The sequence below is a fragment of the Eumetopias jubatus genome, unplaced genomic scaffold (assembly GCF_037043125.1).
Source record: "Eumetopias jubatus isolate StellerSeaLion01/CBP00866 unplaced genomic scaffold, mEumJub1_p1.0 scaffold_7, whole genome shotgun sequence".
In the NCBI taxonomy this organism is placed as follows: domain Eukaryota; kingdom Metazoa; phylum Chordata; class Mammalia; order Carnivora; family Otariidae; genus Eumetopias; species Eumetopias jubatus.
Genome location: NW_028274813.1, coordinates 50,755,439 through 50,773,931, shown reverse-complemented (window position 1 = coordinate 50,773,931; position 18,493 = coordinate 50,755,439). Strand labels below are relative to the sequence as shown.

Sequence of the window (18,493 nt, the reverse complement as noted above, 5' to 3'; positions counted from 1 at the left end):
ATCAACACCAGATTCCTGAACTTCCCTGGGAAAGAGGCCCCAGAGTTTTCAGATGCTGCTGATGTGTACACACAAACTAAACCACATGTGGCTCATGCAATTTCAAGGTGAGTTTTGCAAAAAAAAAAGCTTTTTGAGCTAAGCAGTTTTGCATTCACAAGTCAAAGTTTTTCATCCATGTGTTCTTTCAAAGCTGAATGTATTAAAAATAAGGGAAACTGATCTCTCAGACATTCATTAATGTGCTTTTGAAGACTATCAACATCTCATCAAAATTTCATTTGATTTTCTTCAGAACTATTTTTGTGTTAGTCCTGAAAACTGTGTAGTGTCAAAACCTTTTTGCTCCATGTGAGTAATATCATTCCATCAGACTGATTATACATTTGAACTATATTTCAGGGTTTTAAGGTGCTATCAAAACTGGCCTGTCAACATTAAACATATATCAAACAACAAAAGTTTTCACAAGACTGCAAAATATTTGACTGGGAGTAAACTCTTGTTTGTTGACATCAAGGAAAGCACATTCTTAAACTCTTGGTACACAGGCTAGAACCTGTATCCGCCAAATTTCTAAGGCTGTGAACATGTCCTTTAACAAAGTTAAGCTCAGAAAATTATTACAAAGCCCCTACTGTCTTTTATGCATTGCATTAGGTGTTAGAGTTTCTAAATATGGAAAGATGTCATCTCTGCTTTTAAGGGGAAGGGTAGTGGTAACAAGAGAATTTACACGGAAAGAAGGAATCAAAAAAAAAAAAATCACTAAAGCCATTGCCTATATCTTCAATGATTCTATGAGATAAAGATCACAAAATGCCTACAAAATAATTGGAAGAATTCCAACACAAGGAAACCGCAAACACACAACCATCAGCCTGCTTGATGGTCTATTCATTACAAGCAATAGTCAATAAAAAATAAAAATTGAAAAAAATAAAAATGAAAATTGAAAAAGCACAACATCCTATTAATTCATTGGGACTGAACTAAAACCAAAACTACCTGCTCAAAGAAACCTATGTTGCAAAAGGACATTAAGCAAACAAGGGAACAGAGTGGGGAGCAAGTGAATCAGTTGTAACAGCAAGTGTTAGAATTTGGGGAACAGAGAGAAGGTAAGCTTCAGTTCTGTCATCAGTGTCACTAACAATACCCAGGACCTATGTCTCAGACTCTTTTAAGTTCCGAGGAGAGAAGAGGAAATGATGCAGACTCTCTAGGACTTGGAAGTATTCAGGAGATGGCATTTATAAAACGATAAGTAGCATTTCTTAAGGGTCAAAAGGTGAAAATGATAGGCAGTCCTATAGGAATTAAGAGTGAAATCCCAGTGGATAAGGTAGTGTGGACTTGGGCTGTGAAATGAAATTATGGCCCTGGGATAATACTCAGCTGCTTATCCTGAATCAAATTTCTTCATCTCCATAAGCTTTATGAACATGGGCAGTCAAGACCACTCACAAACAACAAATAACATTCCAGATCCATCCCTTCCTATCTTTTTTTTTAACATACAATGTATGATTTGTTTCATAGATACAGGTCTGTGATTCAACAGTCTTACACAATTCATAGCGCTCATGAAGGGAGGGAAATCGGAGGGGGAGATGAACCATGAGAGACTATGGACTCTGAGAAACAAACTAAGGGTTATAGAGGGGAGGGGTTTGGGAGGATGGGTTAGCCTGGTGATGGGTATTAAAGAGATCACGTATTAAATGGAGCACTGGGTATAATATGCAAACAACGAATCATGGAACACATCAAAAACTAATGATGTAATGTATGGTGATTAACATAACATAACAAAATTAAAAAATGAGGATGAAATAAAAGACATTTTTGGATTAAAAAAAAATCCATCCCTTATGAGTTCTGTGTCCTTAGGCATATAACTTAACCTTTCTAAGACTAATTATCTTCAACATAGTATGAGAATAATCAAACATATATTCCATAGGTTAATTTTTAGAATTAAATCATATAATTCATAAAAATAACCCCTATATTGCCAATGTATTTAATAAATGTTAGCTACTAATAGCAAGGATAATGTTCTTTGCCAAATTACAAATTAGTACCTGGAAATAAATTTCTTGATATATATACAGAGACAGAAGAAAATGGACATAAATAGAACCAGATTAAATACTTCCTGATTCATTAATTCAAGTAAAAACTGAAAAAAGTAGCATTAATTTGCTAGAGCTCTACAAAAACGCTAATGCACATTGTACTTGTGGATATAAACCCTGCCAAGCTTTGGGTTTTCAAAATTACTTTCTCAGATTCATATTTCATTGTGTGCATCACTATGTTGAACATTTGACTATTATTAAGATTTATGAAGTTCCATCCTGATTTAAATTCATACCATGTAACCAAGGACCCAACAAAAATTTAGATGCAACAAAACAGATGAAAAAGAGATAAAAACAAGTCAAAAGAATAATCATTAAGATTAATGCAATAATTATTTTTACTAAGGTTGTAAGGATTCAAATTTAATTCTATGGCAAATAAAAAAACATAAAAGAAGAACTCATTTTTGTTCAAAGAATCTTTGGTTAAAATGTAAATGTTTGTATATAGTTACATATAATATTGGGTATTTTTATTAGTATGACTAGTTTAGTTCACACATTCCCTTTAAAACTAATGAACTAATGTCACAATTATGACATGATGAAACCTATTTTGGAAAATCTTAGTTGGATAAACCCAAGTGGATCCAAGTGCAGAGCATTCTACATACCAATAACGTTTTTAGGGTGTATATGATTTTGTTTTTTAGCATATAAAGAAGAAATTTGGATTAATCAGTACAGTTATCTTCTGAGTGACAAATTCAGTAATTTATCCTTGCCTCATAGTCACAGACAGTAAACACATTCATATATTCCATAATTTAGTCAATTTTTGTCATCCTACCTAGTTTAAAATGTGTTGTGTGTATATATATATATATATATATAAAATTTAGATAACTACATATATATGTATATTCGTACTCAAACAGTAAATTAAAATATTTCCTTCTTCAGGATTTGTTTTCAACTTTTCTTCCAAATCCATAAGACCCTTCTTTCATTGCAGATGTGCCAATCCTGCTAAACCTGTAAGAATTGTGTAAGTCTTGACAGAATACACTCAAGGCATTGTGCAAAATGAACTTACTTCATAAATTGCAAAGTCGCCAAAGTACCATGCACAAATTAAGCAAGTAGTCACCAACATGGTTGAATTTGAGGAAAAATGGGGAATTTACAGGTTTAAAAATTCGTTTAATCAAACTGTCTTCATGGATAGTTTATCAGACTATCTGACATTTCACCAGTAAAGATTTACCCCTGGTAATTATACAGTCCAGCTTCTATCTGACTCATTAAAAGTAAACATAATTTTAACAAGAAAAACATATTCAGACATCATTTATTAACATCTTGTTGCAATTTATTTTCTTATCTCACTTTCCAAGCATTATATTTAGCTGGTACTAGAGGAATAGAAACTAGGTCTAAGAGAACAGGAAGAATATTATTAGGTCAGAAAACTTGTCAAGGAAATCAGTTCACTGGGGAGGGTTCATTTGTCCAATAAACATTATGCTACTATACTCTAAGCACCCTATGAACTCTGGTGACAAAAGGTATTGCAATATTCATTTTCTGCCCTATAGAGAGATTATAGATTTAAAAAGGATTAAAGAGATATTAAAGGGAAATTAAATTAAAGAGGGATTCAGGCATATAACTGATTCCAATTTATTTTTAAGAAGCACAGCTTTAAGGAAGTCATTCACTTTATATAGGTATATCAGTTATCCATCTGCCTGTGCTGGAATTGGTTTTTATGTTGATATTCATATGTTATGAAAGACTACTGGGATTGACAAAGGTGTATCAGTAAGGGAAAGAGGATTCCAGGCTGAAGTGGTATTAAATGCAAAGGCACAGGACTGTAAATAAATACCACTCTTCCTATGTTATCTATACTGTTCACTTGAGAGAGGAATTTAGCAAAATGGAGCTCTCTCTTAGTCCTATTAAGGATTTAGATACTGAAATACCAACACAATGCAAAGATAGTAAGATGGTTATGTTTCCAGTAATAAGAAAAATGTACAAAATATCTCTTTACAATAGCCTTTTATAAATAACACACATGAGTAGGAAGAATGGATTTGATTAATTGGTTTTAGTACTCTTATATTCTCATACCCAGTAGTCATGGCCCTTCCTTACACACTCCTTAGAGAGGTTCACTACTCGTTTACATATGCTTAGTATGATTCTCACATCAAGTGAATTTGTTTAATTAGATTTTTTTTAAATCATGTAAAGAAAATATACCATATCACTCAATATGCTCAGGAAAGATCAAGTCTATTATTCAGCAAAATATACCAAATATTCAAATTTAAATTTTAAATTGATAGGTATAGAATTAATTTAATAATTCAATAAGGCACAAGAAATGTTTTTCCAAAAAGGCCATTTCTTTGGGATGTTGGGGCCTTTCTATTGAGCTAGGCATACTTACTAAAGCCTGAAATCTCTGTAAAGGAACACTTGGAACATTCAAATATGAAGAAAGATAATCCAAAAATTACACAAAGGTAATAAGAAATAAGCCTTCTAAGTGTGAATAAAAGCTAGTAATAAGGAATGATCCAAGTATTAAAAGGATGACAAGCTCTGTAGATTGTGTAGATTATGTAAATGCGGGGTTTGGACAGAAGGAAGAAGGACAAAGTAGGTACCAGATATGTAATCAGAGAATCCAAAGGTTGCCCATATGTATGTGTACAGCACTGGCATACAACATGTATGGTAACAATAGTTATAACCAATTTTTAAAAATTACTTCCAGAGTAACTATTTTAAATTGAAAGTCACATACACAATTCACGTTTGATAACAAACACGTCATCCATTCACATAAATCATTTCAAAAAATAAATCTTGTCCATGTAACAAGATAAAGATGGATGATAAAAAGTTCAAATATAAAGAGAAGGAAAGATACGAGGTCTAAGATAGCTCCTACTATTCTTTTTTTTTTTTAAAGATTTTATTTGTTTATTTGACAGGGAGAGAGAGATAGCGAAAGCAGGAACACAAGCAGGGGGAGTGGGAGAGGGAGAATCAGGCTTCCCGTGGAGCAGGGAAGCGGGGCTCGAACCCAGGACCCTGGGATCATGACCTGAGCCGAAGGCAGACGCTCAACGACTGAGCCACCCAGGCGCCCCAAGCTCCTACTAGTCTATGTTATTTTAAGCATGACAAAATCTATTGTGATTCCAAAAAAATCTACATTTTGGAAAAAAATCACATAATAGATTAGTATGATAAGTGCCTTAGGTCTTTTAATGAACTTTAGGATAGTAGAAAAGAGAAAAAAGGAGATGACATGGGAGGGGTAGGGAGGGGAGGGAAGGAAGAGGAATCATCCAAATATGTAACAGCATTTTCTTCTTGGTGCCACAAAACACAAGACACTAACATTTACAGCAGATGAAAAGGTAAACTTTGTGGCCAGAAGGGCTCGAAGACTATGAACATTTAAGAATTCTTTTTCACTGTAATTCTTTTCTCATGAAGTCACAGGGACTATAGGCTTTGAGAGGTGAAAAAGGTCCTTACTTTTAATATCAGGCACTAATTTTATAAGGACTCCCATTTTCCTTAGATGTAAAAGCAAGGTCCATAAACAAACAAACAAGTAAATAAAAATTTTTAAAACCACAGTAGCACAAACTCTATTTCTTCTATCATGAAGAAGAAATATTCATGGAGCATCTTCTCTGAAGACCATTTTGATTACTTCCATTGCAAATGCCACATTATTCAGAAACATCCTTAATTTTTTCAAATATTTCAGAGTGTGTGTTTTGTTTTGTGTTTGCTTTGGTGTTAAAAAGTCTGCAAATTGTGTTGACTTTGTAATTCATCTTTCTGAGTTAAAAGAAATCATGTACCAGACAATTTTGGAGGTGTGATGACCGTAATAAAGCATTTTACAACTCTTACATTATCCTTTGAAGTTGCAGTGTCACTAAACAGAATATTCATCTCCTTATAAAACCTAAGAGTAGCTCTCCATGTGCTATGGCATAGATATTCACCTTCTCTCTTCTGTTTACTAAAATTTCAGACGGCATTTTTCTGATTTTTAGCTCTAAACTCAAATTTTCCGCTCTGGAATTCATAGCAATGAATTAAGTAGTTGAGTTTACTCGTGAGCAAAGTCTCTGTTAACTAAAAAGGAAATATGAAATATGAGTGCTGATGTCGACCTTCCAATTACTTTTCTTACTAGTGAAGTCTGGGTTTTCTATAGGTCTTGATTAGCAAGGCAAATGGGGAAGACCTTTCTGGTCTCCCAGTCACCCCCACTTCCCTACTCCAAATTCCAGGTTAACAAAGGTAAAATGAGTTAGTCAAACATGTCCCCCCAAAAATGAGAGAACTGCCAGGATATTTCTGAAGTGCATTTTAAAGACTGAAAAGTAAGGCTCAAATGAAAAAAGTAGCTTAAAGGCATATTTACAATGAGTGGAGTTTTGTTTCCCTCATTCAAATATTAGGTTTGAAGTTTTCTAACTTTTTATATTATAACTTCTATGATGTATACTTTTTGTATCTCTCTCAGTCTCTACTCCTTTCATATTCCTAGGTATCCATTCAGCAGGCTACACCACACATAAAGTTTAAAAGCATTTAGCTAAAATTTTGCATGAAAAATAACTTTGATCCTTTCTTTCAAATGCCACTACCATGAAAGCCACAATCCATGCCTCTTCTGTATGTCAGGCCATCTTCATCAAGGGCTGAATTACAATGGACAGAGGAAAGGGTCTAGGAAGTAGAAACAACATCAACCCAATCAACACAAGTGACTATATTTCCACTCCCCACATATCTCTATGGTGTCCTCAGTGAACATCCCTGCTATCCTTAGGGGACCCTATCATTACCCGTGAAAAATATGGTTTAGGCAATAAATATAAAAATCCAGATTTGCACACTTAGAATATATGTTGCCTTCTCTTTGACCTACACGAAATATAAAAGCATAAACCATATGCTAAAATTCCAACTGAAAAGTCAATTGGAAAGCTGTGAACTCAAAAGACAGAGTTTCATAAAGCTTTACAAAGAATCCCAGATCTATAAGATGTAGTGTTTGTAGTCTGTTTTTGAGGCAAATTAAAGGATAACAATGAAATTCCCAGTAGCATAAGACATCTACACCTGGCAAATTACTGGGAAGGTGTTTAAGTAACATTTTGAAGACAGTCTGTATCTGAGTATTATTGTGACAGTTGAACTTTTGTCGAAATTGACAATATCACAGAAAGATGGAGCCATTTGGCAGGAAAAATAGACATCGTCTATTCAATAACTGATAGGTTGTTCTTTTTGTGGGGAGGGAGGGGCAGAGGGAGAGAGAAAATCTTAAGCAGGCTCCACATCCAGCATGGAGCCTGGGACTGGGCTCAATCTCAGAGATGATGACCTGAGCTGAAATCTCAGGACTCTCAATTGACTGAGCCACCCAGGAGCCCCATGGATAGGTTGTTCTTAAATAATTATTTCCTAAAATAGAGGAACTTAACAGTAATCTCACAGCTAAAGGTCTCATTTTTTGCCAGCAAAGTGACTTATGTATATCATGATTCCTCTTCAGATGCCAAAGGCCTTTTATTTATCTTTTAAGAAATCTGTTTACTTTGTCTTTATTTAGCAGTGGTACAAAATTACCTTGAAAATAATAATCATGAATACTGATGCTAATTTTAGATCTGTCCACCGTAACTCTCAGACATATGCAAAGCTTCAGCAATACCTGATAATTGTTGCATTGACCATATCTTAGGCTATGCTCTGTGAAACTTCAACACGTTCCTGAATTAGCACATGCATTTGTTTTCTGCACAACTAGATGAGATACTTAAATAGCAGAGAATGCCTTGTCTGCTTTGAATAACAAAACAATTTCATTTTTCTCAGTGTGCTTACAATTCAAGTCTATAACTTTTTATGCCATTTTCATGGAATAATAATGTAAATGGCAGCATCGGCCCCACAACACTTCAATTCCCTGATGTCCTACATCCAGAATTTCTAATTTCCCTTAGTGAATAGCTTTCCAAATGTCTCTTCAGTCCTGAGTTAGGTTTTATAAAGCTTTAGGGAATATCTCCTTTAAGATATCAGGCTAATTACTTCAAAACTGGTAATAGCCATGTTGACTATTTTGTAGGTTATAAATATTTTTCAAAGTGATTCAAAATTATTTCAATTCTCTTGTCTTCTCACTTTTCTTATGCATTTAGTTGGGGGGAATGAAACTCTCTAAAAAATTCAATCAGGTGGAATGCTGCTTGCTTTCTCAATCAGTACCTAGTGTTTCCAGAAGACAGTCCTGGCTAAGAAACCAAGTGGTATACAGAGGTACCTCCATTTCTCAGAAGGGCATCTCTGCTGGTTTTAAGCTTTCTATGTCTAATATTATCAAAGCGCTTTTTAATGAAAAACTGTTGCCACTGTGACCACTTTTTAATTACCCAAATTAATATCTTTCCTCAAACACTTTTGCTCTACAAGTTCCTATGCCCTGTTTATACCCTGCCCTTTCCCTTCTGAAAAAGCAATTATATCTGTAATCACTGGCTTAGTACATGCCTTCCTCAAATAACCATGAGGACAGTTCCCTGAGAGCATGGAAAATGGGCCATTCCTCTTCATCTCTGTATCCTAGTATCTGGACCCACTCCTGGCACATGGTAGGTACTCAAAAAATATGGAAGAAATGAATGAATGAAATTCTATTAATAACTGGCTTCTGATCTGCAAACAACCTCCACAATAATCATTAATCTTCAAAATTCCTATCTGCATTTACCTAGGTCATCTGACAAAATAAAATAAGAGTAATAGTTTTAAACTAAGGCTTCCAAAATGTCTCCCTTCAAGATTTCATTATTTGGAATATGATTTATTCAAACTGTTATATATAGTAGCAATATCGAGACTGAGAGGGCAATTTTCAAAGTACTCACATTAAGAATTTTCTTTCTCTTCAAGTTTCTTAGTTGAGACAGCATTTGTTTTTTCAGAAAGACACAGAGAGTATCAGGTAGTTCATAAGGCCTTTGTTCATGTAAGTGAAAATGGAAATATATTGGTAGACTGAGATCCTATCATTCTTTTGGCATGTATTTTCAGCCAGATACACTGTGGAGAAATCCCTTCCTCCTGTAATGGAGATACAGTGGAAGCCAGAAAGTGCACATAAAATCACTTGAATATAAAGTTTCAGATTCCAAGAGCTTATAAATCTTATTTGGCAAAAATATATGAGACAATATAATGGGAGACATTTCAACTGCTGGACAAAATTTAAGCAGAACTGTGACCTAACATACAGGGGTGAGATTTCCTCAATCATCACAAATGGAAGTTAATTGAAGTATATGTTTAACTTTAAAGATTAAATAGACTTTTATTTTGTGTCATCGATTTTTAATAATTTTCTTTTACCACAAAATCATGAGGTAAAAATGTCCATATAAAACCCCGTTATTCCACAAAATCTTTTTTAAAAAGCCAGAGATAGAAATCTGCATAGACACCCACAGACTGGCCAAACTATTTTAGAGTATTTAGACCTAATGGACATTCTCTTTCAAGAGCTGGTCGCTTATGTTAATCCCCGTTGGATAAAAATGTTGATATAAATAATGTACTAGCTACATTCGTATTTCCCTTACTTTGTTCCCTGAAGTAGTAATGCCTTAGGAGGTTAACAAGGCTATTTGAAATAGAGGAATTTAGTCAAATATGTTGTGGAAAGTTGCATTCGACAAATTTAAGGAGAATGCTTTACTGCAGGGACTTTTCAGATTTAATTGCCATTAAAAAAACAGAATGTAAACAAATCCCAAATTTTCAGTTACTAATTCTCTACTTCTTTTTAACTTTCTTAGTTTATTTTTTACCATTAAGTTTCAAAAATTTATATAGTAAAATATAACTTATTTTGTAATATATGATATTACTCCAGAAATCCTCACTTGTGCAGAGTAAAAACAGCACCTCAGGAAAGGTTTGAAACATGATCAGATTTTTTTTAAAGATTTTCTTTATTTGAGAGTGAAAGAGAGAGAGCACGAGCTGGGGAAGAGACAGAGGCAGAGGAGAGGGAGAATCAGACTCCCTGCTGAGAGGGAGCCCAACACAGCTGGATCCCAGGACCCTGAGATCATGACCTGAGCCAAAGGCAGACACTCAAATAACTGAGCCACCCAGGTGCCCCCAAGATCAGATTTAAGAGATAATTAGTACCGGGTGCCTGGGTAGCTCAGTCGGTTGAGCGTCTGCCTTTGGCTCGGGTCATGATCCCAGAGTCCTAGGATTGGGTCCTGCATTGGGCTTCCTGTTCAGCAGGGAACCTGCTTCTCCCTCTCCTCTCTGCTTGTGCTCTCGCTATCTCTCTGTCAAATAAAGAAAGAAAATCTTTTAAAAAGAGAGAGATAATTAGTACTAAAGCCAGGACTTGGACTTACCTCTAGTGTTACGCTTTTCCCATTATAACAACAATAAAAACAGTATTTAATGAATTCTATGTGCTGGGCACCAGGATCAACACTTTATGTATTTCCAAATAAAATTCTCATAATACTCATATGATATGGGTACCATAACTCTATGTTTATGTTGACTGAGAAGATAAATACATATAATGTCTTTTAAGCAGTGTTATTACTAAATTTAGAAAATTTTGCATGATAACTTTATTTTCCCTCCTTAAACCAGGTGATTAAAACTTACATTACACCACTTCTGCTCAACTTTGCTGCGAACCTAAAACTGCTCTAAAAAAAATAAAATCTATTAAAAACAACAGCTTCCACTGTGAAGCAGTACCCAAGACTAAGCGAGTTGCCACTGCCTATGGTGGCGTTTGTAATCTCTGTTTAACTGTTTCATGATGTCTATTCACACTAGAGATCGTGTGTGTGTGTGTGTGTGTGTGTGTGTGTGTGTGTGTGTGTGTACAGTTCCAAATCAAAACAGGTAATATAAAAACAATAAAAGCAGTAGCAAATATTTGATGAGTTCCTATTCCATGAATAATTATAAGCCCTTCACATGTGTGCACTGATTCAGTCTTCAAATCAAACCTATAAGAGAGATAACACTTCACACTTGATGAAAGTGAAACAGAATGAAATGTGTCCAGGGCTGAACAGCTAGAATGGTGGTACCAGGATCTAAATTTAGATAATCTCACACTTGCTCACCTTGTGCACTGCCACCATTTGAATGAACAGGATACCATCATTTGAATAAGACTTTAAACTTCAATAAAGAATATCACTCACAGTGTTTATTTGATATAGGATCTTATATGTTTAAACAGAAACGAGTTTTGAGTAGCTCTATTATGGGTAGTTTGGAAAAGGATTTTGAATCACAAGTCCCTTATATAATGATACTCCTTTCACTTTCTTCCCCATAGAGAAGAAATTTTCTTTATTTAGATACTTAAAATTTCTAACGTCACTAAAAATGTTTCTTCCCACTCTAATTAACTAAACGTGCACCTTCTTCAGTCTAGCATAAGGAACGCAGATCATGGCAAAGAGATCATATGCTGGATAAGACAAATCTAGTCATAGAATGCTACGTGGCTAAGAACAGGGATGGAAACTTGTTTTGGTCTTCATCATCTCAATAAAGGGCACTGCCATCTACTCATTTGCTCAAATGAAAAAGAAATAAATAAATCTGATTCCTTTCTTAGTTTATGAATGCTGATCAATTAATCGGCATGTTTTAATGGCTCCACTTCCAAATATATTCTGAATCACTCTATATCTCTGAATTATCTCCTAAACTACTGCCACAATCTCCTAAGTGCTTCTCCCTGCATAAGTCTTTTACAAATATATCACAGATCATGCAATTGCTTTGCTTAAAAAACTATGCTCAATACTTTCAGAATCAAATCCAAACTCTTTAGTAGAGCCAAAAAAGGGCAAAGGATTTGTCCCGATTATCGCTCTGATTTCTACTCCAGTCTCCCACTTATTCACTACATTCTAGACATACTATCCTTATTGCTTTCCCAGCTCAGTGACATTGTCCTTCCTTTTCCTTCTAGAATGCTCTTGCTTGTCATTAACATCTAGGTCACCTTTTCAATCAATCTTCAGACCTCAGACTGCATTATACTGTGGTATACCCGCCCTTCATTTCCCACTTAGCTACTCAGTCTATCACATTATTTTATATTCTTCTTAGGATTCATTGCTACGTGAAATTATTTGTTAATGCTCCCCATCTTTCCCACTGGATATAAATATTGTTTCTCTTGTTCACTGATTTATCCTCAGTATGACGAATGGTGCCAAGGACATTGAAAAACCCAATAAAAATTCTTACAATGAAAGAATACACCATTTTGTGGGTAATAAATGAAACTGGCATTAATAATTTTGCCTGGAAAATCAAGTCTGCACAAATTAATTTATAAAGATTGTATCTAAAGTGAATTTTGAGCATTTGATAACCCATAATGCATAGACACAGATGATGAAGCACGCTTTATAACAAGAGTAAGACCATTCCAGAACACAATACTATGAGATGAGAATGTCACAGAAAAGACTGCTGCACATGAATAAAGGAGAAATCCAGAAGATGCAAGACCATTACTTGACATACAATTGCAAAGAATGCTTATAATTTCCCTAGTGAGAAAGAATTAGAACTGAATATCAAAGACTTCTGTATTATCTTTTTATATTACCTCACCATTATCTGAGACTGACAGATAATAGAAAGATTTGTGTGTATGTATAGGTGTATATGTAAAAATATATGCATTACATATATATCTATCCTTATGTCTTATATGAAATTCAAAAAGCCTATATTATTTTGTATAAATCATTATTTCATGTAGCATTTTACAAAAATATTATTAAGGTTAATAACTTGGTTGTGTGTGTGTGTGTGTGTGTGTGTGTGGAAAGAGAGAGAGAGGGAGAGAAGAAGAATAGGAAAAGCTCCATATATGGAGAATAGCTCCATATATATAAAGATCTCTATATAGAGAAGAATAACAGGGAGAAACACCACTTAGAGAAGGCTGCCTCAGCAGGATCTATTATTTGGGTTTGAATGATGATAATAAGATATCAGACTATAAAGCATGTATGTATGAAAGTTCTGGATGCAGATTTTTTTTTAAGATTTTATTTATTTATTTTGACAGAGAGAGAGAGAGAGACAGCAAGAGAGGGAACACAAGCAGGGGAACTGGGAGAGGGAGAAGCAGGCTTCCCACTGAGCAGAGAGCCTGACATGGGGCTCAATCCCTGGACCCCAGGATCATGACCCCAGCCAAAGGCAGATGCTTAACGACTGAGCCACCCAGGCGCCCCCTGGATGCAGATTATTGAAAACTGTATTTTTTAAGGTGACATTTTTCATTTTGAAATAAACACATTCCAAATATTAACAATCAAATATAAACTTGATTCTGAAAATTAGTCTTTATACAGGCTGACCAGAATGTCTTTATTTTGTGGTGAGAATGCATGATAACTCATAATGAAAATTTCTGTACTTCTCTAATGTAAGGAGAAAATACCTCATTGAAAACTTGAAACAATCCATAACAACAATTTCTGTGAAACACAATTAAACTTTAGAACTGCACATTAATCTTTTCAACTTTGAGAATGACTGGATAATACTGATATGGTATTCTCCTGAATAATTATCCTAATTCATAAGTAATAACAAACAACAAAGTGGAAAAAAAAGCTCTTCAGATTTTTCTCTTCAATTTCCAATTAAGTGTTCAGTTTGAAGTGGCACACAAAATAGAACGATATGTTTTCAATGCAACACATCCCTAATAAAGCTTCTCTGTGAACTGATCATCAAATTAAAGTAGCAGTTCAAAAAAAGGAAAGAAAAATCTGTCAAGATCAATATATGTGCTTTAGTGAAATCAAGGAATAATTCATCTTTCTTAGGAGTTTAGCACCAGTTTATTTCTTTCTTAGGTGCAGCTAGTCCACAGATCTAGACTAACTGCATGATAAATTTTAATCTTGGCATGTTCCAATGATAGATCTCTCAATAATGAGAAGAACATCTCTCACACAATCTGCACTGAATCAAATGTTTAGCAGAACAGTGTGAAGGTCCTCCTAACTCACCGCTCATTGGCAGTTTCTAAGGAAAAGAATTGCTCGACAACTGAAACAAATTCACCACTTGAGGAAGTATCTGGCATCACATTAAGTCCCAGGAAAGAGAAAAATGGTTCTGCTTTTCTGACCCTGTCTCTTGACTCCCACCACCTACTTTAGAGAATTACTCAGTTGCAATTAAGCCTTGCTTCCAATTAGAACACTGCAAAAAAAAAAAAAAAAAAAAAAAGGTGAGGACTTCAGAGAATGAGGAGATTGTGTGTTTGTAATTTATGTCTGGATGGATAATAACAAAGTGACATGGAGAACCTGGTCCAAAGGCTTCTTTTTTCCTTATTAACTAATCAAACTGGTGAGTGCTAGGAGTATTTAGAACAGTGGTGCAAACAGTATCTGCAAACCCTAGCCCTCAGAAATCACAGTAATCCCTCATGTCCCTTTACCTACCACCCCTCAGCTCTCACTTGCTATTCCATAACCAAAAATGTCATTTTCTTTAAATCTTTCTCTGTATTCCAATCAGTTTCAGCCTTTACTGGGAGAAATAATATGTATTATTTTCTTTTTTGCCTTCAGAGAACACATCTGAGACATTCTGTAAAAGTACAAAAAAAGTAATGGCTTTTAATAACATTTTATGATATTGATAATGGTGGTATGATAGCAGTTTATGGGAAATTTGTTAAGAGTAGATTTATTTAAATACTGCCAATCTAAAAACAATCAAATTCAGTAACATTTTTATTTAAATTATCACACAGTTTTAAGAGCACCTGACATTCACCAGCCATGGTCTACTTTGGTGTATTTACTTCCAGTCATTTTTCTCTAAGGTAACTCATGATAGCTTGAAATATGTAGAGAATTCCAGACCTAGCTATTCTTCCCCAAGCGATATATAATGAATGTCCTTCCTCTTCTATAAATATGGATCTTTATCATATGTTAAAGGCTACATGTATCAAATACTATAAATCAGTTAATCTTCTATTGGACATTTAGATTGTTCACAGCATTTATATGGAGAAAGAGAGAGAGATACTTTTTCAAAGAATTATTTTTCCAAAACATTAACCTATTGCCTTTATAGACAATAATTTTAGGTTCTATTTTTTAACTCTAGAAACTTTCATTTTTTAAGCAATTTCACAAAGGGTCACTGTAATTCTACTAAAAGGACTTCATACCTTCATCATTTTGTGATGCCAAAAAGTAACAAAGTGGTCAAAAAAAAAGTACTGAAAAGGTAAAGTGGGGCATATCAAAAAGGCACAGAAGCCAACCTGAAACATATCCCACTGACCAAATTTGGAACAACTTGATCAAGAAAATAAAAAATGGCGGTTTTAGATTACAACCCAAGGAATAAAATAAACATCCATGATTCTCTACTTATGTCAATAAAAAGCTGAATACATAAATGGAAAGAAATGACAATTATTTCTTAAATAAAATTTCAATCAGTAAAATGTAGAAGAAATGGGAGAATTTTAAAATCATCATTATATCACCACTGTAGTAAGTGCCATAGGCCTGATCTTTTGAAGGAAGTTAAATTAGTGAGCAAAAACTTAGTGAGCAGGACATCTCCTAAAAAATACTGTGTGCAGTAAGCAGAACAGTGTTCCCTCAAAGATGTCCACATCCTAATCACAAAACCTGTGAATGTTATTCTTCATGACAAAAAGGAATTAAGGCTGCAGATGAAATTGAAGTTGCTCATCAGTTGACTTTAAACTAAGGAGGTTATTTTGAATTATCTGGGTGTGTCCCAATGGAATAACGAATATTCTTAAAAATGGAAGAGGTCAGAGTTTGCAGTGTGAAAGAGTCTTGATCCACCCTTACTGGCTCTGAAGATGGAGGATAGGGGGCCACAAACCAGGGAATATGGGTGGCTTCTTCTAGGGCCTGCAAAAAGGTACACAGTCCTACAGACACCTTGATTTTATTCACTTTTATTCACTCACTTTTATCAAGTGAGACCTGTGTCTAATAATGAAAACTGTAAGACAATAAATGTATGTTGTTTTAAGTTGTTTGTGGTAATCTGTTATGGCAGTGATTAAAAAAAAAGATACACTTAGTAATTACAAAAAGTTTATAGTGGGGAACCTGGCAAATTAGCTCACTGATCAAGATTAACACTGTCATTAATGCACACCACCACAACACACCCCCAGATATGAGGTGATGAAAAGGACATATCATTTCTCTGGTATTCTTCGAATAATGCATAGCCTTAAATCTAACCATGAGAAAACATCAGCCACACCCAAACTGATAGACACTTACAAAATAAATGACAATATTCTGAAAGCGTCAAGGCTATGAAAGATAAGGAACCATCATCACAGACTGGAGGAGACAAAGGAGACGTGACAACTAAATTCAATGTGGGATGCTAGATTGTATCCTAGGACACAAACAGGGTATTAATTAAAAAAAAATGTGAAATCTTTATAAGTTCTATAATCTTGTTAATCTAGTACTGGTATTGTGTAACAGTTAATTTCTTACTTTTGGTAAATTTCTGTGGCTATGTACAACAACAGCATAAGGTGAAGCTGGGTGGAGGGCATAAAGAAACGCTACACAATTTCTCAACTCTTCTAGAAGTCTAACATGTCAAAATTTATGTATATATACACACACATCTATCCACACACATATGCATATAGAATGGCTCAGAATAGTATGTCATAATTGCACTAAAATGAACTTTTTTTTCTTAAATTCTCTGAAGAAAGTGGGCTTTTAAGTTACACTTTAGTGAAAAATATCGTAACACCCTTCAATATCCCTATACAGAAAACAATTTTACTTCCTGTTTCTGGAAGTTTCTAGCCTCTGTGGTATTTGTGTGTGTATTTAATATTTCTTTTACTCCTAGACATTTTATTGACATGATATTGACTAGTTTTCAACACTTTCCATTAGGAAGTGTTCTCAGGATTTGATAACGATAGACCTTGTTTTTTGTCCTTTTTTGTCCTTGTGGGGGACTTTTTCTATATTTATTTCCAACTGATATTAAGTGAAGGTTTATTTACCTAGTCTCATTTTATTGTCTAGATGGATGTGTGCACTATTATTTGAGACCAGTTTTGTCAGGTAGTATGAAAAATCCTATCTCAAAGCTGAAGTTTGTGATGTGAATGTCAGTGTTGGTGCAGCCTCTCCCAATAAGACATTAACATTGAACCATATATTTCAAGGACAAGGATTTTGCAAATTTACAGAAATACACAAGGGATTAAGAGACTTATCAGATAAGCTAAATTTAAATCGTGTGATAACTTTAAATGAGAATTTCTGTTTGAAGATCTACCTTGGGAGCTGCTATAATTCCCATCACACTTGGGCTACTTCTTTTCCCTAATGCTTTATATTCTTATACCCCCCACCTCTTTCTCCACATGGCAGGTTGCCTTCTCCTGCAACTTACCAACACATGATGCCTTTTCATCATCTGTTTCCTTTAGTTACAAAAACTAAAACTGTGAGATTACAGGTTGTTGTTTGCTGTGGATTATTGATAGCTGGGCAATAGACACACAAGTAGAGGATGTAAGCTCTCATGTTAGCCTGTGAAAGCGTGAAATTAATTACATAATTTATGAAAACAGAAACAAAAAGAGACCAGTTACCCAAACTACATAGATACGTATTCCTTCTGTGTAAGAACAAGTAGGTTCACACTGCATTGACTATTCACTGTATAGTTCACTGTAGAGTCCACTTAGCATGTAGAATTTCACCATTTGCTTAAGTAATAATTGAATCACCATGATCACAATTTTAAGGCTTAGGAGTGACATAATTCCAATTTCTAATGTACATCATCATATTGTTTAAGTGACAATAAAGTCCTGATGCCCATGGGAAGATGGGTTAGAAAGAGTACTTAAGTCAAGAGCCTTTGGTTCAAAAGTCCACCTATGTCCTTTACTTACTCAGTGATCTCTGGAACAGTGGATAATCTTCCTGGACTTCAATTATATTCTCTTTTAAAATTAAATAAGGATTAAATTGATGAAAGGAGATAAACTGAGTGTTCTCAGAACACCGTGTGTGTGTGTGTGTACACACATATACACATATATGTGAATATCTTTTGGCTTTAACAATTTGTCACTGAAAAAATTCAGTAGAAAATAATATATTGAGTTCTACCATACGACTCTTTAAAACCTATATAAGAAAAAAAGCATCTTAATATACCAAGAATAGATCCTTAATTTTCAG

General features: G+C 34.6%; 1 protein-coding gene across 1 annotated transcript in view; it reads right to left on the bottom strand.

The window, feature by feature from the left end:
- The window catches only part of MDGA2 (MAM domain containing glycosylphosphatidylinositol anchor 2), a 793,866-nt gene that overhangs the window by 554,005 nt on the left and 221,368 nt on the right, over positions 1 to 18,493 (bottom strand). The window lies entirely within an intron of this gene.